This window comes from Balaenoptera physalus (genome assembly GCF_965194825.1).
Source record: "Balaenoptera physalus genome assembly, chromosome: 13".
NCBI lineage: Eukaryota > Metazoa > Chordata > Mammalia > Artiodactyla > Balaenopteridae > Balaenoptera > Balaenoptera physalus.
The window spans coordinates 72,456,208-72,472,911 of NC_138892.1; the positions used below are offsets into that span (position 1 = coordinate 72,456,208).

At 38.0% G+C, this 16,704-nt stretch overlaps 1 protein-coding gene and 1 long non-coding RNA gene across 3 annotated transcripts in view; one reads left to right on the top strand and one right to left on the bottom strand.

Annotated features, from left to right (window-relative positions):
- PDZRN4 (PDZ domain containing ring finger 4) overlaps positions 1 to 16,704 on the bottom strand; it is a 387,356-nt gene that overhangs the window by 151,819 nt on the left and 218,833 nt on the right. The window lies entirely within an intron of this gene.
- On the top strand, positions 5,190 to 9,608 carry LOC309641928. Its single transcript, XR_014252865.1, has 3 exons — positions 5,190 to 6,479; positions 6,814 to 7,555; positions 7,842 to 9,608. It is a non-coding gene; the product is annotated as an uncharacterized lncRNA (long non-coding RNA).

Here is a 16,704-nt window from a genome sequence, read left to right on the forward strand (position 1 = left end):
AGGTTAAAAGAGTACATTTATACTCAAAGGAGATTGGTTTACTATTGAATGATGAGTCTGAATTGCACATACCTTGGAGTAAATACTGAATATATATAAAATAATACTCACATAATAGAAAATATTATTAGAGCCAAAATGAACTAATGAGGCCTTGGAAGAAAGAGCACTTCACAAGTATTTCTCAGATCAATGTATGTGATTGATGGGCGGAATCCTACAACTGGGGAAGAGTGTGAAAGGAGGTTCAGTACAAACTGCTTCTCTAATTATACTGCTATTTATTTTGTCATTTTATTATTTTATTTTTGTTGTTACAGTTGAAAGGGAACTGTTTTTCTCAGAATGCCCCAACTGATGATAATTTTTTGAGGTCTAGAAACACAACTCTTTTGTATTTGGATTAAAATGAATTCATTCTTTATTCCCACCACTAATGTACAATGACCCAGGCTTTCAAGATCTGTAAGTTATAAAATGGCAAGACTGGTGTTTTTTTTTGTGTGTGTGTGTGAAATTTTACAACCAAAATATTTACTAAACACTTTTCTGTGAGGGGGTTCTTCCAGTATTCTAGTTTCTAAGACACCTCTTTGTAAGCTACTCCATAAATTCCTATTTTTAATGCTTGTTTCCTGAGCTTATATTTTATTTCAGTTTTTAAAGAAGCAGTACATGTTTTAACAAAATACCCACCTCACAAAAGAAATCAACAGAGAGATTTTTTAAAATGCTAGGATAGAATAAAAATTGAACTGTAAACTTTAAGGCTATAAAATCTTAAAGTCTGTTGCACTGGATATGATTCCTTAATCAAATCCAGTGCAATAGCCTCACTGCACTATCCAATGCAGTAGTCATTAGCCACATACTGAAATTTAAATTAACTAAAATTAATAAAATCAGAAATTCAGTTCCTCAGTTACATTAGCCGCATTTTTTTTTTTTTGCATTAGCCGCATTTTAACCAATCGACACCCACCTGTGGTTAGTGGGTTAGTGGCTACCATACTACTCAACAACACAGATGTAGAATACTCCCATCAACACAGAAATTTCTCTTGGATGGTGTTAGTTGAGACCATTTTTTTACATAAGTGAAAGGAGCTGACTGTAGTCTGATTAGTTTCATTTGCCCCAAAGTTGGTCTAAGTATTTGTATAGCACATGAGCATTAACATTGCTAAAAATGTAAACGAGCTAGGCCACATCCAATTTGACAGCTGTTCACAGACATGCTCCTATGGTCAAAGTCTCAGAATAGCTCCTGCCATGCTTGTGACCAAGGTCAATATGGAAGAATGTTTTTTACTTTCCTGACTTTCCTTGGACCATATTATCCATAGTATTCAAATAACCCCTTTGATCCCTGGGCAGTGGGATTCTCTTAAGGTAATTCCAAAATAATTCATTTGGTCAAATTATTTTAAAAAGTGTGAATTTCTCCTGTCACTTAAGAAATAAGTCCACACTGTTTCCTCTAACTCAAACACAGGAACACGAGGAGAAACGAGGTGTAGAGGCCAAAGCCTGGTAATTGCAAGTGGGCAGGTTTCCCTCCCCTCAACACATTAGATGTTGCAATTAAACAAATGTTTTGCGAGCATTGCAGAAATACCTTGTTATTCTGCAATTTGTTGAGAACAAAGATAACATTTAACAGATCCAAGAAAAACCTAGGATGACTGGGCCTTCCAAAATCACTGTGATTTTGGCTTCAGTTTACAATAATAGTAAATTTAATTATCAGCTAGCACAGAATATAAAATGAGCCATTACGATAGCTTATCAGAGGGGAAAAAATCTGACATTGAAGGCATCTGATCTAATTGATTCTAGTACTGAGAAGTCACCAAAATGACTCCTGACTATAAACAATGTAACAGCTATTAATTCGCCTTATAAAGATCAAACATTTCAGAGGGAGGTTGAAATTTAAAGCATACTGAGTAATGTGCTCTTATAAATAGGAGACTCTGTTTAGTAAACCTAGCTAATTAAAGCACTTAATAAATGGCGGAAAACCCACCAGTCTAAATCTCTTGTTGGTACTAGAGAATTCTCATTTGCTCTTTCAGAGAAGTAATCAATTGAAGGGCACATTTTTCTTCTCTTTGTTCTTTCCCATCAATTTTAATGGGTACAGAACATCAGTCACACAAAATGTAATAGGACAAGAAGATGGATGAGTATATTTGAAGCCACTAGTCACAGGACAGAAAATATCCTGATGAGGTGACCGTGGCAGCCCAGAGTTCAACAATATAGCCTGGGCCATATTTAGTAAGTGAGGCTACGTTGCTCCACGATTTGGTATTAGCAGTCAACAAAATCAATCTCCAAACACAATTTATTACATTTCTACAGGTCAGACTTTCTAAGTCACATTCTCGAAATATGCTCCAATGACACTCTTAACTCCAGAAAATGATTTAATCTGGCAAAGAGGTGGATAAAGAGAAGAAAGACAATCTAACCTTAAGGAACCTGACCTTGTCTTATAAGTGACTAGAATTCCTTTGGAAGGGGGGTTTTATTATAGCCTAGAAATTATGCCCCTATATTACGGGATGAATTGGTATATGCGGTGGATGCTTGCTGAGCACTGAGATCCCACCTTCAGGACCGAGGCACTCACTTACCCAGCCTCTGGGGGCGCTGGGTGCTGCTGCCTCAGAGCTTTGCCCTGCTCCGGGTGCTGCGCTCAGCCAAAGGGAATCAACGGCCTTGTGCAAAGCTATGCCCACTCGCCAGGAGCCGCCACCTCCAAAGATTAGATGATGCAGGAGTGCAAAGCCAGGCTATGGGAACAATTCTGAAGGGTCATCTCAGCTTCACAGCAACCCTTGCCGTTATCTGAGGTCTCTGTTGGGATTGCATTCCAGCCTACTTTTCCTTCTGCCTGATCCTACTGCCTTCACTCCCACACAGGGGTTGTTCCTGAGAAAGCTCTTAAGCATCTCATGTACAAACCTTTGTCTCAGAACCTGTTTCCCAGGCCATGTAACCTGACAGTATATATAATCAAAGAGCCATTTTTCTTTGTAGAGAATTAAGGTAATTTAAATACTGGGCTGAATGAAATAACCACAGATGTTCATATTCACAATTGGTAAATAATGTACTGTGACTTTGCTAGGATTTACACAGACAAAAAGATGTTTTTTTATATAACTTAAAAAATTTAAACCATATGATATTTAATAATTTAAATGCAGTTTGATTCTTGTGGGCCTCTGTATCTTTATGTAATCCAGGAACTAATCGAAGTGTATTGAAACACACTCAGGGGCTGAGGTACCATTTACTAGTCCTGACAGTTTCCTTTTTGAGGGATTCAAGGCAACACTAGGCATCGTATATACGACCGCCCATTAGTTCCCACTTATGAATACTACGATGTTTTTAGTAAAATTTATGTAGATATTTCTTTAAGGTCCTGCTAGACATTTGTCTCATATGTACTGTCTAAAAGCAACACTTTATAACAAGATATCTAAAATTCGAACTAAATCTATTTGAAACATAGCAGCGGAAGATTCTACATCTCAAATTAATAGTGTTTTTTTTCCCTCTCTCAGGATTTTCTGTGATCTATGAAACACAGATAATACTGGCTGGAAAGCCGTGAATACTTCAAAGCCATCAAAGCAAACTTCAAAGCAAGGGCCCAGTTTTAAAATGATTTTCTGGTTGTTGTGGAAAGTGAGAACCAGGTATTTATGGGGCATAAATAAATAAATAAATAAATAAATAAATAAATAAATAAAGGTATTTATGGGGAACCGGGTATTTATGGGGAAGCTCTGGGGACCAGTCATCAGCACATTGATAACAGTGTTACTGGGTAGTTCAGTGATGCCAATGGTCAGTTCATCAGTCACGAGGTGTCAATTAGCCAGAAAATGATAATCCATCAAGAAGATCATCTGATGAATGTGATCTTACACAGAAATTGCTGGGGAGGCTATTTATGTATAGCATTTGCTTTAAATGCTTTTATCACTGTTGTTTTTAATCAGTTATGAAACCACAGTTTCATTTTCCTGAGATTTAGGACCTAGTTACCTTGCTTTCAAGAGACTGAAATGACAGTATGAAAGATTCGTAAGGCCACTTCTTTCTAAATTAATATTTAACTTAGTTTTAACAACTTTTTAGAATACTTAGTATCCAAATGGATCCCACACATCTGAAAAAGAATTAACAGTCACAGGCTCCACTGAAATATATCTGTGAATAATCTACTGTGCACATGAGCATCATAGAAATGAATCTGTGATTTTTATGCATCTGCTAAGATAACTGGTTTTTACTGGTGATGTTTTATTTCAGAAGGTGGAATGGAAAAGACTAAATTAAGCCATCTAATCTATGCCAGTTCAGGAGGAAATACTTCCCAACACTTTTTAGTCTACATTTCACATCCAGTGAAGTATGACTGTATTGCATGGAGTACTGTCATTGACTTACTTTCTCTAGGTTCTACCAACTGCATTAAATATTATGTACTGCAATTCTGAAAAATTTTTTAATTTTTATTTATTTTTACAAACTCTTGAAGGTTAATTGAGAGTAATTTACCCTCAAGTAGAGACACCACCCTTATATTTAGTTCTTAAAATGATCACCACAAACAAGACAATAAAATCTCCTTCTTCTTTGCCTCCCTCTTTAGATTACCCTAGAATCTGGATAAGACCCTGGTCTGACCTAGAATATGTTCAGCATTTCTGTTACAGTTTAGAACTAATTTTGTGGCGATAGAAAATTAATCCTGATTAAAATACTGAGTTTTTCAAATTCAAAAACTTAACTTCTACCCTTTCTGAGTTTTCTATCTCAAGTTATCTGGGGGTCACTGAGTTAGTTTCCTGAAAATCTTCATTGATATTGGGTACATGAGGGGCATTATCTTTACTCTCATTATATTCCTCATGGCTCAAAGAATATCCTCACTTTACAAGTAATAATGTCTAATAAGTAAAATAAATATGGTTTTGAGTTATTGAAAAAATCTATTTTTAGTATATTATTGAATTGGACTAGGTTTTACTTAAAGCTTAAAGTTTTAAAAATGATTTTCATGGTCTTCTTAGGCTACTCTTTGCTTTATATGACCTTTATTGGGATAGCTGCACTTGGACAAATTCTCATATTGGTGCTAGAGTAATTATGAAACCAAAGGCAACATCATCAGGAAAAATTCAGGCATTTTGCAGTGTATTTTATAATGATCACTTTGAATTCTTTTTATAGTAAGGAGGGACAGAGATAAAATGAATATTGTAATAATTTAGCCATATTTTACTATTTCAGTGATGGATATAAATCATGTAAAATAAAAAGAAGTATGTATTAAGCCATTTTTACACAAAATAGCTAATTCAATTTTTTTTTGAATTTTATTTTTTTATTTATTTTTTTATACAGCAGGTTCTTATTAGTTATCTATTTTATACATATTAGTGTATATATGTCAATCCCAATGTTAATTCAATTTTACAGCATGGAAAGCAGCAAATGAAGAAACTTGACAGTTACTAAATCAATAATCAATCTCATCACACACAAAACACTGTTTTGCTTTATATGATGTATACATATTATATTTTAGACACTATTTTTATCTATAATGTAGTAAATCATTATCACTATGACATCTCATGATACCTTGTTCCTCTCTTTCTCTCTTTCATAGAACTAATATTGTACCTTGCATTATAGTTATTTGTGAACAAGTGCGTATTACTGGAGACTGCGGGACAGCAAACACCTCGAGGGCAGGGATCCCATCTTATTCTGCTTTCATATCACCTTCAACAAATTGCCCTGCACACAGAATTCACTTGGAATTTAGCCATTCATCCTTTACTCAAGAAACATCTATGTGGGTACTGAGTTAGATTGAAAACAGGGTTTTTGCCCTCCAGAGATTCAGAGACCAGTGAAAATCACAAACAGTAAATTGAGAAAGGATACCATTTGGTACATGTTATGACAGAGGTAAGCACTGGTTACCTTGGAAGGAAAAAGGAGGGGGTATTCCTAAGTTCAGAGACTCCAGGAAGATTTCCTGGAAAAGGTGGTACCTGACCCAAGCTTTGAGGAGGGCTACAACTTAGTGAGCTAAAGGGCAATGGGGAAATTCTAGGAAGAAAGAACAGCAAGGTATATTGGCCAGTTTGACAACTGAGGAATAAAAATTGTATCATTATCCATCATGACTGGCAATTTTGAGAAAAGGACCTGATATGCTGAATCTACCTGGGTAATAAAATCCTCAGTTTGGGAGAAAAGGTCAGGGAATAGGAGTGCAGTAGGGGTGACAGTAGGGCCGATAGAGCTTGTTTTTTGTTTGCTTGTTTCGTTTAGAAAAGCAATGACAATTTTTCCTCAGTTTTAAGATGCGAGTTCTCCCCAATATCTTCTTGTTTCTGAAATGGGGATGCAGCTTGCAATCAATATGGATATTAAAGGTGGTAGCTTGGGGGCTTCCCTGGGGCTTCCCTGGTGGCGCAGTGGTTGAGAATCTGCCTGCCAGTGCAGGGGACACGGGTTCGAGCCCTGGTCTGGGAAGATCCCACATGCCGCGGAGCAACTAGGCCCGTGAGCCACAATCACTGAGCCTGCGCGTCTGGAGCCTGTGCTCCGCAACAAGAGAGGCCGCGATAGTGAGAGGCCCGCGCACCGCGATGAAGAGTGGCCCCCACTTGCCGCAACTAGAGAAAGCCCTCGCACAGAAACGAAGACCCAACACAGCCAAAAATAAATAAATAAATTTAAAAAAAAAAGTCTTAAAAAAAAAAAAAGGTGGTAGCTTGTCAACCCTGCATGCCCCCAGCTGTCCTTACACTTGATGATGAGCCTTGCAAGTAACAATACTGTAAAACAGATGACATCTTCAAAATCAAGAAAATACATAATTTTGTAGTTTCTCAAATCATCTTGTTTTCAAAGAGAACTCAATGAATACTGGAGACAAAAGGTTTCTTTTGTGAATGCAGTTGTAGCTATATCCCCACTCCTATTCCTTGACCGGATTTGTATTAAATACCAGGCACTGTATGATATGGTAGAAATGCAGAGATGCAGAAAAACTAAACATAAATACAGAAGGATCTGACTATATTTCAAATTCTGGAGGAGCTTTGGGAAGAACAACCTACTCTGTCTTGGGTTCAGAGAGAACTTCCCAGATTGTGAGCCTTGAATTGAGTTACAAAGGATTAGGGTTTTTATCAAAATATGTGTAGGGGTATGAAAAACACACTAGGAAACAGGGACATTTCAATGAAAAGCAAAGAGATGGGGAAAATCACATTGTTTTCAAACAAGAAATTATAGTTTGATTTGGTGAAAATTTGGGCTGTTAGGAATGTATGAGGAAAGATAGCAGATTGTGAAGGATCATTCATGCCAGGCATAGATTTATGGGAAAGTGGGGAAAGGCTTTCAAGCTCTCAAAAGTGGGAGTGTCAAGTCACTTTCCCATACTGATGAGCTCTCGTAGGTGAGACAATTTGATTTAAGCTGTTAAAACAGATGTGACAGGGTAAGAGAGTGTCATGGACATATATACACTACCAAATGTAAAATAGATAACTAGTGGGAAGCAGCCGCATAGCACAGGGAGATCAGCTCGGTGCTTTGTGACCACCTAGAGGGATGGGATGGGGAGGGTGGGAGGGAGGGAGATGCAAGAGGGAAGAGAAATGGGAACATATTGTATATGTATAACTGATTCACTTTGTTATAAAGCAGAAGCTAACACACCATTGTAAGGCAATTATACTTCAATAAAGATGTTAAAAAAAAAAAAAAAAAACAGATGGGAAAAGTGGTAGTAGAGAGGACCTGCTTCTCTTCATTATACTGAAAAGGCCATCTCTGTAGAACCCTCTGAGGAGAAATATAAATAGCATCTATTATCCCCCTGCCTTTCTTCATCCTTTCCTCCCTCCCTCCCATTTCTTCTTCCTTCTTCCTTTATCAGACGTTTATTGAGGACCTACAATGTGCCAGAAGCTCAGTATTTATGTATAAGTTTAGCGAATAAGTATGGAAAGCTCAAAGGGAGAAGACTATTTGATATTTATAATAAAATGAACATGGACTTTGGCAATAGGCAAATCCCAGTTTGAATTTCAGGTGTTCTACTTGCTGACAATATGAATTTGTCATTTTATTACTTTGTGCCTCAGTCTTCTCATTTGTAAAATGGGGACAATATTAGCTAACTCACAGGGTCACTGAAATGAGATCATAACCTCAAAAGTTACCATTTATGGCATCCCCATAATGTGTTATGCCCTTTAAATATATCTCATTTAATCCTCAATAAAACCCTTCAATGTTGATATTAATCAATTAAACAAAGGCTCAATGAAGTTAAGTAACTAATTCACAGTCAGAGAGGAAATAAGTGGTGCTATTGCTTGATTCCAAAGGCTCTGTTCTTTCTTCTATGCTCAGTGCCTCTCCTATGTATCACATTGTGCTTGGGCACTACTTTCCATGTTGTCTTAATAGTGAGGTTCACAACGGCATAGGCAGAACCAACTTCAAACAAACAAACAAACAAACAAAAATATGAGCCGCTAAGGAAATACAGAGCACACTTAAGGAGTGAATGCCAAAATCTATCCACTGCAAATCAACTTAGCATGGCTGTGCTCTTTTAAATAAAGTGCCAAGAAAATAATATTTACACATATTCTATCATTTAAATTGACTTCAGAGACTCTATTTGATTGCATCCTTATGGTTTATAGAGCCCTGCAGTGATGCCTGGCACCAAGTCCATTCATTTTTGCAGGAAGATCAAGGTACTCAACTATCCTCATCCCATATCCTGCTTTGGTCAGGCCGTTGGCCCCATTTTCCCTAAATATGTCCAATTAGTCATATTCTATGACTTTGCTTTTACAATAAATCCTGGACACCAAACATACTACATTGACTGACTGGATATACAATAATCATGCTGAATTTAAAAATAAACCTTGGCGGGCTTCCCTGGTGGGGCAGTGGTTGAGAATCTGCCTGCTAATGCAGGGGACACGGCTTCGAGCCCTGGTCTGGGAAGATCCCACATGCCGCGGAGCAACTAGGCCCGTGAGCCACAACTACTGAGCCTGCGCGTCTGGAGCCTGTGCTCCGCAACAAGAGAGGCCGCGATAGTGAGAGGCCCGCGCACAGCGATGAAGAGTGGCCCCTGCTTGCCACAACTAGAGAAAGCTCTCACACAGAAACGAAGACCCAACACAGCCAAAAATAAATAAATTAATTAATTAATTAAAAAAATAAAAAATAAAAAAATAAACTTTGGCTCCTGACCTAAGCCACTCTAAATAAGGACTACAGCCATGAAGACCCTTAGATTATCCTTACCCATATAGAACTGCCCTTTCTCTGTACTGTCTGCTGTGTTAGGGTTGTACATTTCCACATTTATCTTCTAATTGCTTTGTGATAAAACACTTTGAAGACTGGCTTCTTAGCTTATTCTTCTTTTGCAACCTCTGTTGCTATCTAGCACAGTACTGAGCACAAAGCAGGTACAGAGTAATTATTTGTGGTTATTCAAAGTTTCCCAAACTTTCCTTTACTTCAAAAAACATTAATATCTGAATTCTACCATAATTCAATTATAGGAAAATATTACTATCACTGATTACAATAGTGGTCTTTAATCCATGGATTTATTATTTTTTTAACCATACTTAGTAATTCTCTTTGTTCATATACCCTTGAAAAGAACTTTTTAAATTTTTATTATTTAAGTAAAGGTACCTGAGACAGACCCTTAAGAGCCTTAGAAGTAAAAGGTTAGTTCAGAAAAAATCTAATTTCCACTGAGATGAGAGCAAGTTTCTAAAAATTTCCTACAGTATTTCTAAAAAGCTACATAAAGCAGAAGTAGGGGGATGTTCTTCACTAGGACCCAAACTACCATTAAGCAAGATTTACAGCTTGTTACAAAATGGCACAAATTACCAATTAGATGTTATATGTTGGAGCACAGGAGAATATGGGGCTGCTACCTTTTAAGCTTTTTGTTGAAAGAAACAAAGAACTCTTCATAAAAAACTTTAAAGCTGTTATTCCACATTGGGAGTGAAAGAATTAAGAGAGAAGGAATGAATACAGCTGGAAGGGATATGGAGATGGAGCAGGTTATATGGATGACTTTGGAAATGTTGCATTAAGATATGAAAATCACAGTTGTATTTGAATTACCTAGAATTCTAAGTCTGAAGACAAAATTTCCACCCAGTGGTACCTAAATCCTTATTAGTCACAAGAAGAAGAAATTTATTAAGAATAACACCTAAAATTCTTATGGTGTATGCCACAGAATGGGTTATGAGAGAAAACAGTGATTGAGGCAGAGCCTGTTCTGGGCAACCTACTTACTTTTCCTTCCCGAATTATAAACTTTTCAAGGGCAGAATCCTTCATAGAACTACAGTCTAGGGCCTCTACTTGAGTACCTAGTGATTTAATTTTTGTATCTTCCTCAACCATTTAATAGGATTGATTGAATACCTAGTAAATGACTTGTAAAAATTCAATATATGAAAATATACCCACATAAAATGAATTTTTTGAAGAGTGATTGGCTGTTGTGCAAAGATTTTTCACTATCAGTTAATCTTCATAAATAGTTCCTCTTGTAAAGTTCTGAAATCACAGTTTGCTAAAGATAAGCAGCCCATTTGCTACTAACAGGATTGGAAGTGAATAAAAATGTGCATATGTATGTAATGATGTAAAAAAATAACATATTTTAGAAATATTTTCAACAAATATTGAAATTAAAGAATCTTCTAATCAGATTATCCCACTTAACTAGCAAATTCAGGTGAGTTGAAGAGTCAAATATCTCAGCATATCTATTAGCTAAGTTTTCAGCAACATGTCTCCTTTGTGTGTAACATGGAACCAGTGAAAATGTTTTCCTCCAGTATTTCCTCTAAATAGAAAGATATGCAACTAGAGGTAGCCGATCTTCTCCTGGGTCTAGAACAATTCAATAAGTAGTGAAAATTTGAAGAAATTAAAGGTATACATTTGAAAAAATATGTGATATTTTGATCCTTATAGTAGAGAAAGGCACTTCATTTATTAAACCTACCTAAATCATTAAAATATTTATTTTTATTCATATCAAAAATGCTCTAACATTTAAGGTTTACTTCAAAAGGCTTGGATAAGGTAAAGTCTAACTAAATGTACATGTTTTATTTTTTAATCACTATATTATCACCACCCTATGAACATCATAGTTCAAATGTGAAATCAATTTATCTTACTTTTCAAAGTAGGAGTAAAGATGACTTTCATTTTTTTTTTTTTAATTAATTAATTTATTTTTGGCTGTGTTGGGTCTTCGTTTCTGTGCTAGGGCTTTCTCCAGTTGCGGCGAGCGGGGGCCACTCTTCATCGCGGTGCGTGGGCCTCTCACTGTCTCGGCCTCTCCCGTTGCGGAGCATGGGCTCCAGACGCGCAGGCTCAGTAGTTGTGGCTCACGGGCTTAGTTGCTCCGCGGCATGCGGGATCCTCCCAGACCAGGGCTTGAACCCGTGTCCCCTGAATTGGCAGGCAGACTCCCAACCACTGTGCCACCAGGGAAGCCCGACTTTCATTTTTTAATATTCACAATTTTAAGCAATTTTACATTCTAAAATAATCAGGGCTAAAAAAATTCGTACTCCAATGTTAGTAGTAACTCCATTTTTTATAATCTGTCTTATCCCAGAGAAACTTCTTGAAAGTGCAGTCGACCTCATCTTTGAATCCACCACTCTCTGGATTTTGTCCACATTTCTCTATTTAGATGCTCTGTAATTGTCACCACTGACCTAGCTCCAGGTTAGGTTCTCCAGGAAGCCAACTCTGAGACAGAGTTTAGTGGGTAAGAGCTGAGGAGCATTCCCTCTGTGGAAGAAAGGAGAAAGAAGCAGGACTGGGCAGAAGGGAACTGAACTATGATGCAGGCCCAGCAACAGTTGCAGGGAGCTCTGGAGCTCGAGCTGCCTTTCAGAAGTTCCCAATTCAGGCTGAGATGCCCAGGCCCGTGTAGACTTGCATCCATCTGCCATTGGAGAGACTGAGCCTCCTGGGAGGGGAATAACCTTGGGTGAGGGGCTCTCTGCAGATAAGACTGTCCCTGAGGGGCTGACAGTGCTCTCAGCAGCTGGGGCAACAAGTCCTTCCTGAAGAGGCACCCGGGCAGCATACCACATATTTTGCTATCCAAAGACACTGCAGTTCTTATCCTGTCTGATCACGTTGGCCACTCCTTTTTAAACACCTTCTCTGCTTGGCTTCTCCCACTATTCTTCTCCTCTTCCTTCTCACTCTATAACAGTTTCACTTTTTCTCCTTTTCTTTCTTCTCCTTTTTGTGTTTCTTAATATTGTGTCCCTGGTTCACAACCCTCCTCACTGTTCAGTTTTTCTCCTCACTTTTTACATCCTTCTGGGTGATCTCATCCACCAAACACATATATGCCAGGTTTTCATTTTGAATATTCACTGTCTGCCAGCATTGCTCAGATAGCCCATGATGAACTCAGTGGCCTTCTCTCCTCTTTCCAGAACTCACTTCCCTTCTCTTATTTCTTCTCTGTAAATTTCACTATACCTCCCTGGTCTCACAAGCCAGAAACCTAATGAATTTACCTCCTCAGGGTCTCAAGTCTGTCCTTGCTTTTCCATGATTTCTATCATTAACTAACTCCGCAACAGCCTCCAAATTAGCCTCCCTTGTAGTTTTGCTGTGGTACCTACCCCATCCCCAACCCAAGCCCAATGTCACCAGACACACACCACAGCCAAGTCTATGCTCTTAACTCCTAACAGAGTGATTTCTCCCTCTTTAAAAACAAACAAACCAACAAACAGACACAATCCTGGGACATGGGATACTCTCCAAAGCCTGGTCTTGCCCACCGCCTCTCAGGCCATGTTCTAGAGTCTGCCTGCTACTTGAGGTTTTAGTAACACTTGTCACTTGTTGTTCCCCTACTCCAGGTCCATTCACACCTAGCACCTGTTTGCCACCTCCATGGACTTCTTTACCCTTCCATCTCTTTGATTCCCTCTCCCTTCTCATCCCCCCAATGCCCCCCCCATCGAGTCCCTTTGCACTCCTCTAGAAGTCTGTCAACATCTCTGTTAATTCAACATTTTCACTTATCACATTATATGAAAATTCTCTGCTTATGTGTCTTTCTTCTACTGCCATAGTGTGTGTTTCTCAAAAGCAAGGACTGTCACATCTGTCTTTGCATCCCCCATGGAAAAAATGAGGACTTGGCACATATTGGACAATCGAAGCTTACTGAAAGTAGTTTATTGAACTGAACAGCATGGCTAGAGCTTAAGACAGCTGCTAATTGGTTGACAAAAGCAAGACATTATTGTGATGTGTCCTCATTTTTTCCTCTGATTGTAAAGGATAGATAACCTCATTCAAGAAAATTAAAATGAATGGAGAATTTATTATAGAGACGTACTGGAACTGGGGAAATGAGGCCTCTCTGAAGACCTGCTATTTATTACTTACGTTTCTCTTTCTCATGACCCATGTGCTCGTAGAGACACTTTCTCAAGTGTCTCTGATTCTCAATATATTTGATCCTCCTAGATCTGGTGGACCACAGACCCTCAAGCTTCCCAATCTACTTAAAGCCTTCTCCCTCTCTTGAGCTCTCTCTTTCTCCCTCTGCATTCTAAACCCCTTAGTAATGGCCTGTTTCCCAATAAATATTTCTGAGACTGAAAAAAATCTAATTGCACCCTCAACTTCATGTACTAGGTGACTGCTCCTGGTTTAATCAGCTGTTAGGCATGGGGCAGAGAGGAAGGCAGAGTGATATGGTCTTTCACTAGAAGCTATGGATGGGGCAGAGGCTATGGTCTTTCAAGGAACCATGGTGGGACTCAGTGAGTGTCTGCTGGCAGGGTGGGGGTTAAAGGACAGTCAAGCACCTGACCTGCCTTCAAGGAGTGCACAATTCAGTCACACACACTTGATGGTAATACCAGACAGATGAATGTAAAAAACAAGAAACTCAAAAAGTGCAAGCAAAATGCTATGAGAGTTCCAAGGTGGGAAGACATCAATTTTTAAAAAATCAATAATTGCAAGCTCGCTGCCCAAGGAGACATTCAAGCCAATGGGGCAGGGTTTGAATAGCTAGTGATGGAAGAAAATAGACAGTGGTGGGAGTGGATATAGAGGGCATTCCACAGAGGCTGAAGGAAAAGAACTACATTACAAGGGTCTAAGTTGGGAAGTCAACTTAAAGAGAAAAGCAAAAAGATTGGTCTAGAGAGATTATAAATTGCCCTGGGGGAAGATCAGTGAAAGAGAAAGCCAGAAAGGAACCTAGCGCCAACTCAGAAGGTCCTTGAATATATTGGAATAAGAAGTTTTACTTCATTATATAGTAATTGGGAGCCACTGAATACTTTCTAGAAATATTGTTTTAGCAACAGCAATCAGACTGGACTGGCACACTGACAAATTCTAAGTGGAAAAGTTGTTACCATGATATCAGAGAGAGTTAATAAAAAGAATTGTGATTATGGGAAGGCAGGAATTGATGCTGGGGAACATGCAGAAATAAAATAACCAGAAGGTCTCTGTGTGGATGAAGAAGTACCTATTTTAATTCGCTGTTTCTGAGTTTCACTGATAGCAAGAATGATGGTGAGACCTTCGCTAGCACCAAGGAGTGTGGGGGAAGGATGACATTTGGGTAAAGAGGTTAAGACGTTATGAGTTGGGTTTACATAGTATGAAACAAAATAAATTTCTGAGGGATATGGGACCTTCCAGTTGTGCCAAACCAGTCAATATTTGCCCCCATTTGGAACATGTTATTCAACACCAATGAACACCCCCATTGATAAATTTCCATTATGTAATCAATCAAAAAGTTACATTCGATTTATGTATGAAAAATCAAACTTAGAAGTCAACAGATTTAGATATTACCATACAATCTCCCTCATAAATAAATCTGTTTTTAGATCAGAAATGCCTAACAAGCTACTGCAGCTCCCTTGGTCCAGCTGGCTATTTAATCAGATTAGTACAAAACAGGCAATTTAGTTCGTGTCAATAGAAGGGCCTTGTTCAAATTACCCATTTATTAATTCTTAAGAGGTTAATAAATAACCTACTTTGAATAAAATAAATCACTGCAGATAACAATTGTGTTCCTGGCACATATAAGAGTTAATAGATGCATGAAAATTGCTTGGTATGAAGGTTACTGGATCTACACAAACCCTAGATTCTTGCATCTGTGTTCATACTGGAGCCGGATTGGCCCAACTCCAGCTGAAAATAATTTTCTTGAAGCAACATTCTTTTTCTTCTGCCAACTGAAAGCCTTAACTCCTCTGTAGGAACAAAAAATATCAACCAAATTTAAACTTGACCTCATTTCACACCTAGGTACATTATTCTGATTGTTTCACTAGACTCCTCAGTGAGCACATTTGCTTTTGTTTACTGAGGTTACAAATCTGAAACTGTATTCTACTTGGCCCATGTTATCAGATAGCAAAATCTAGAAATATAGAAAGAAAATTTTTAAAAGTTCAATGTCATAATTATTCTGTTATAGAGAAATAATCTTTTTGCTCTTGGTCATGTAGGTAGTATTCACGGCTAGTCTTAAAATTTTCACATCCCCTGATAAACTTTAATTTGCCTTAGCTTGTAAGAAATAATAACAAAAGAAACAAAAAGGCAGTTGACCTGAGAATTACATCTATAAATAAATACATATGATTTGGACCATCAGGTGTTGATGTTTGTGTGAGCTAATTTGCTTTAATATACCAACTAGAAATATGCAGGCTTCCAATCCCAAGTCACTTTTGTATATAGTATCCTCTCTTCTGGGGGCAGCTATGTGCCCTCGTGAACACCTGGTTAAGAACATGCTTACTTTCATGTGTGCTCTGAGCTGCTGCTTCTCCAAATAAAAATAGAAACTAGTCTGCAACACCACACGGGGCTCCAGTGTATGATATGAGCCTATCACTGGTTTCCTTTGATATCTTATCTATTCCATTAACTCAATAAAATAGAGTGCAAAGTTAAGGACAAACTGTAGGAGGGCTCCCCTTGGAAAACACACACAAGACCTTTAAGCTGGGGTTTTAACTTATCTAATAAAAGCCAGTTAAATGGAAGCTACTACTTCGTTTTCACCCCCTTTATTAAAGATCATAAGTACTTCAATTCAGGAGTAGAGAAAATAAACTAAATATATGAAGGAGTACAGGTGGAAGCAATAAAGAGTATGGCTTATCTATTTTCTCAAGATTTAGGAAGCACTTAAAGGCAAAACTACAGACAAGCCCTTTAAAATTCTACAACAAAGGCTCCTTAACAAATACAGTGGTCCTTTCTGGATGCAGAAATCTGGCTTGATTTCTCAGCAGAAGATAAACAGCTTAACCGAGGCATAATCAGGGAAGATGCCACCTACCACTTCCTCCATATTATACTTTTATGTCAATTTAGTAATTCAGAGAAAAATTAGATTGATTAATCCACTCCCCTGCTCCTCCACCACCCAAAGAAAAACAATAGTATAACTCAAACTCTTATAAACCAAACTAAAGGGAAGTGTTCCACCTAGAGACTGTTTTCATGAGTCCAAGCAGATGA